Genomic DNA, 6,130 nt, shown 5'->3' on the forward strand with positions numbered 1-6,130 from the left:
TATAAAACTTAAAAATCTTCGTTACAATGACAGAAACATCAACAACGTATTCCATTGAAAGTATTAGGACAAAACTTAGGCAACCTTCGCACTCACAACAGAGATTGCATTAAAGAAATATTTTTATAATCCTCAAAAGATCTTGTTCCATTTAATTTTTTGGCGATTTCATAAGGATCATCGGAAAACTATTTTGTGCCTGCTTTAGTTAGAATTTGTTTTTAGGATAAAAAAAAGATTTAGAAACCAGTTCGTATCAGAAAACATTTCTTTTGCAGCACAATTCAGATCGATTTGGTTGCTTCTCAAGTCTCTTTGATTTTTGCAGAGAAATCTCTCACCTATTCAGAAAACCATAATGAAGCCTCTTCCTAACGTCAGTAACTACAAAAACCCTATGTTATTCTGGAATTTGATTTATGACTCATAATTTTATGACTCATGGAATTTATGACTCATAAAAAACACTTTAGGATTCCAAACTTATGTTCATCGGTACTTAACTATTTCAGCACATAGCATACATTTTGGAATTGCATGAATACTTCTATTGATTATGACAAAATTTCGTGGAATTTATTCCACATCTAAAGAGTTTCAAAAATTTCAAGTTTAAAAAAAATCGAGATCTTTATGCATTAAGTAATCATGGAAATGCTTGAAAACTTTCAGAAATATACTCATATCGAATTCCATTTTTAGATAATTCGAAGAAGATTCTTGAATTTTAGATTACACACTTAACCACATTTAGTAACATGGAGAAGACAAGTTGACACAGACACAGCGTTTTGAAGAAATCACAGCATCATTGGAAATCAATTGTACTATTCGCGATTTTTTTTATGTTAGTTCTAGGACGAATGAGCGATAAACTTAGTCAGACAATTTCTATTGCAATCCATGCGTACAGTGCTTTAAATCGCCTTTGAAAATTACATCCCACCGGCTGGTGCCATGGCCCCTCCTAGACCGAGACTCTAGTTAGGCCTATGCCCCTGTAATATATAAACCTTCAGTGTGAGCGGTTGCTTTTGACAAATCGTAAATTACTCAGAAAAAATATTTGAGCTCTTTTTAGTGGAATGTATTCAACCGTCTAAGACGAGTTTAGTACTCTTCATTTAATTCCACCAATTATTTCGATATCTTTGCAGAGTCGAGTCAAGTACGAGACACTGAAGACGACCACATAGTTGTGGTTGAAATACGTATCTGCAAAGATATCGAAATAACTGGTGGAATTAAATGGGAGTACTAAACTCGTCTTAGACGGTCGTAAATTACTGTCAAATTCCCATTAACACTATTCGAGTGTATTGTTGATTAAAAATCACGAAAATAGAGTAATAAAAAAAAAATGTATTGTTGCAAGTTTGATGGGAACTTTTTGTAAAAAAAGAAAATTGGAGTTTAAATCGTTTATTTATTTAGAAAATCTGTTCGACTGTACAAATGCCTTAAGGTACACTAAATTAACTTTAACACTTCGACACAGTTCAACGATGAGGTGATGCTGTTTCAACGTGGACCAGCAAGTCTGCTTCTGCATTGGAAAATACACACAGGCCAAAAGTTTAAGTTATTCATTATGTGCACATGGAATACATTCAGAAATTCATATTGATCGTGTTTTGATTGGTAAACCCCCTCGACTTAGTCGAGTCAAGTACAAGACACTGAAGACGACCACACAGTTGTGGTCGAAATACGTATCTGCAAAGATAACGAAAATTAACTGGTGGAATTAAATGGACAGTACTTAATTCGTCTTAGACGGTTTAACAAATTCAAGACAAGGAATACATTTCTTCATTACTTCTGTAAATTTTCCCTTCAAAATACATTTTTTTCTGACCCAGAGTAAAAATCATTTGGCCAAAAAGATTTTTTCTCCACATACATGTACCAAAATGTATTGAGAAATTCTGTCTTTTTCGCATTCGCATTATTTTGCCTATCTCAACCTTTTTGTCTAAATCCTGTCTGCTTGTTGGCTTGTTGGAAAAGACGCGTTCGCAGTTTGTAGCAGTTGATTGTATTGTTTTGGCGCATTATTAATGGCGAGATTCGGGCATAGCTTTCTATGAAGTACAGAAAAGCACAACTATTTGTAGTAATTTTTGCAGAGTTTTGAGACTTCTTGAAAAATAATAGTTATTTGATTTCTTTAAGTCGTTTAATTTTAGGGATTCCAGTTAATGTTTCCCGGGATACGGAAAATCACGAAACTTTGCAAATCTCGGTTTTTTTTCATCCCGGGATGTCCCGGGATGGACTCTCTACACGGAGAATAATTTGTTTAGTTTAAAACAACCATTCTGTTGTTGGTTGAAATTCACACTTAAATTAATGTTGTTTTCAATCAAATATTTGCTTCAAAATAACATATTTGTTTAAATCAAATAGCTTTCTCAGTTTACAATAGCCCAGAGAAACTAGTATTTTATTTGTTTCAAATCAATATCTATGTTTGTTACAACAATATTTTAGGTTGTTCTTAATGAAAGTGTTAGCTAGAGAAATCACTTGTTAGTGCAAATGTTATGCTAAAAGTCTGTTGCTCAACTCATTTCAGCATTTTTTTTTGCATTTTGATCCTAGAAAAACTTAATATTCAAAAAGGTACGCATCTAAACTAGTTCATTTCTTGCTAATATTTAACTATGCTACATATTCCCGTTCTTGTTTCAGGAGCCATGAGTATTCACCATGTGCAACAAAATAACACCCCATCGGACGGTCGGAATACAAATATTCCGAGTCCCGATTAAATTATTTTTCAAGTTTGTTCCCAAAGGTGCCAAATTATATAATATTCATGCAATGCTAATCCATTCCGATATCAGATCATACAGAACTTTTGAGTAAACTTGCTAACCGGTATGGCGCCGTCTAAGCTCCATTGATTCCCCACGAGAAACAAAATGTATTTATGGATGTTTTTATTTTTATGTACAGTTTCATGCGTTTTTAATGAATTAAGCCTGACATTATGAAAATAATTATTTCTGCTTACAATTAATTGTATCAGTCCATTAAAAATATTGAACGAACAAGAAAAACAACAGGTAACAGGTAACAGTTTTTTCTAGTTCAAAACAACTATATTCTATGTTTGTTGCTTCAGTTGTCATTCGAAACTACCAAGTTCATTGTTGTTTCAAACAAAAAAATTTTTTGAAGTTAACTGCACAACCCTAAATTATGCAACTTCATGCAACTTAAACTCCGTGTAGTATGAAATTCATGATGCATGTATAGTTGGATTTTTAATATGGTGGCTTTGAGCACTAAATAAAGCGATAATCTTGTCAAGCTATAATTATTGTCCAGAATCTTTTCTCATTAGCAACATTAAAACAAAAATGAACTCGTTTTTGACCAGATAAATACTCCACCAGTTGACAGAAAGGAGAAAAATATCTTTGCAAAGCCGAAATAAGGTACGCGATAATTATTGCAGAATTGCAGAAGCTCGATAATATAATGGAAGACTTCTTACGAGATTTGTTTCAAAGCTGTAATTGTAAGTAAATTAAATTTTAAACCGCAGGCTTCGATTGCTTTGATGTTCCTTTCTAGTTTACGGTAGATCGCTCATTATAGCGAATAAGTCTTTGGAGTGGAAACATTACACGTAAATGTTTCTATGGACGTCCGTCCACGATCTAATTCCCGACAGATACGCTAAAATAATAGTATTGTCTTATTGCTAAAACTCCGCTATATCAGAACGATTCACCTGAACTCTACATTTTGATATGAATGAGTTATAGTACAAGATTGTCGATTTCATTGGTTTTCAAGCCAATGGCAGAACTTAGAATGCAGACAAAATTAGCCTTATGTAAATCGTTTATTCACTCCATGACGTTTTCGATTTCTTTTTCTTTTTAAACGTTAATTCGTTTGCTCACTTAACACTATTTCCCAATCAAGTCAAACAGTTCAATTAAGTGAACCTTCGCACTTCATAATTATCGACACGCATCTGTGAAAATAACCAACGTATCTGCAGTAGAAAGTGCAGAGATCCATCGAACCCCCAGCTTCATAGCAGTTTGTTGTCTAAACAACGAACAGGAAGCAGTCAGACCCGCCACTCGAATGCTGATCGGCGATGTTCACAAAATTATCTCTCTTTTGCACGTCTTGTGTAAATAGTACTCATCCACTCTCCGGTTCCCGCGCTGTTCCTGCCAAAGTTAGCACTTCCAGCGATAGTCGGTCTTCGCATTGTTTCTTTAACCTGCCTACCGACCGGCTTGCGTCAACTTGCAATCCAGTCTTTCTCGTTTAAGCCCGTTTCACTTTCACTTGCTGGTTCGCCCCAAGGAAATCTTCTGCTCTGCCACACACGCGGATCTCTCTTGGGCTTTTGTCACTACACACTTCCAGCCGCATGGATCGAGATGACGGTCACTTTCACCATACCCTGGTTCTCTGTCACTTGATCGTCAGGCCTGACGAAAAGCATATTCGCATGTTGCAGAATGGTGAACTACTGTTCTGCACGTGGACCAAGAACAATCCCTATTCGTTCCATCAGTTTCTTCGCTATCACCACGTGGTCCCGCTTAAATCAAGTCACATTCGATGTAAGTTTCTCCGGCACACATAGACGATACGCATCGCTAGGCACAATTACTATGTATTGCTTGCTTCTTTTTGCACTTGCGTTCATCGAGGCTGCTCGATTGATATATAGGTCACTACGGTCAGTACCGACCGACACCGATGATCACAGGCTCCCCGAGGAGGAAGCAAAGCTCGATAATTTCTTATAAATAATTCAGGTTCCTCATACTCCACACTTTCGGTAGCATGTAGCGATTAAAGACGAATAGAAAACCGTAAAACTGTATTTGCCGTTTTCACCTTGCGCTTCGCATAAACTTAACGCGTTCCTCCAACGTGTTTTTGGACTTGATTACACCTGCTTACAAATTCACAGCGTGGTATACTCTTCTGTATTAGTAGAAATCCAATAGTGTTGTTTTATAAGTTAGGATCATTCTATTAGAGCACTTAACACGTAAATCACGAGAACGATTAAAACTGGTATCCATTACGATGCATAATCTCGCATTCCGAAGAATAAGCTTTCGGAAAGATTACCCTACATCCGGGCGCCTTCACGTGAGTTGAAAATTCACACCTTTTTCAGATATAAATTTCACTTCAATCAATGCGGAGAGTTGGTAAACAATACAGGCATCCGTGCGAGATTTTCTAGTGTTTCATTCAGTTGTGTTTTGTGGCATTTTGCAGCATCACTGAAATTGGTTTGAATATTTTGTCGTTTGGTAAAGCGACTTCCAGCTGAGGATTTCGCGATTCCAAAGTATCACACAATATTGCAAAATAACTTCATGGCATTAGATTCCCTTTAAACGAAACACATGATCTCTAGAAATAGAAAACATCAAGGAACTTACACAGTATTAGCACTTGCAATCAACGCACGTAAAATTCCGACCGGACAATAAACTGCGACACGGTTAATAATTCGAGACAAATTCAAAATCCACCCGAATGCGGCACAATCTGTTCGATTACTGAACTAGTAAGCTCGAAAGTGCTTCGCGCCTGCGACTGAACGAATCGCACAACCGTTTTCCCCCGAAAAACAACAACCGCTCTTGGCGAAATTGACTGAAAGGAAACCGTCCTAGGGATCCGTGCACTTGCTCTGGTCCTGAAAATTGGGCTTGTGCGCTCTACGAGAGCTCAACCAACCGTCAGTGTTAAAAAGTACTTCCAAACTAAACGATGCGCACCACGTTGGTTCACTCTACTACCTACCGCTCGGACCTGATGGGGGTCTCCGTTCGCTCTCCCACTTTCTTTTCTTTCACTCTCGCGCCGATCGCGATCGTACGCGCCACCGTCGAGGTCTTACTCACGGGTCCACCTCAGCATCGCAAAGTGGCCGGCATTCGATCCAATTTGACTGGCTCATAAACTCAAGGGTTGGATATTATTCATGAGGCATCTCTCATATTAATTGAATTTTGAATTTTTCAGTTACATAGATCGGTTTAGGCTAACTAATGATAACATTAAAACTGACTATCAATCAAGGTATTTTTGTCAAAATTCAGAATACTGTAATCGACGAATTACT

At 37.0% G+C, this 6,130-nt stretch overlaps 1 protein-coding gene across 2 annotated transcripts in view; it reads right to left on the minus strand.

Moving 5' to 3' along the window:
• Positions 1–5,781, minus strand: part of LOC134228165 (uncharacterized) — a 172,054-nt gene extending 166,273 nt beyond the window's left edge. For both annotated transcript variants that reach the window (XM_062709951.1, XM_062709950.1), the window contains exon 1: positions 5,442–5,781. The gene's annotated coding sequence lies outside the window, so the exon portion shown is untranslated. The remainder of the gene's footprint in view (positions 1–5,441) is intronic.
• Between the last annotated feature and the right edge of the window lie 349 nt (positions 5,782–6,130).

The sequence above is a fragment of the Armigeres subalbatus genome, chromosome 3, assembly GCF_024139115.2.
Source record: "Armigeres subalbatus isolate Guangzhou_Male chromosome 3, GZ_Asu_2, whole genome shotgun sequence".
Classification (NCBI taxonomy): Eukaryota; Metazoa; Arthropoda; class Insecta; order Diptera; family Culicidae; genus Armigeres; species Armigeres subalbatus.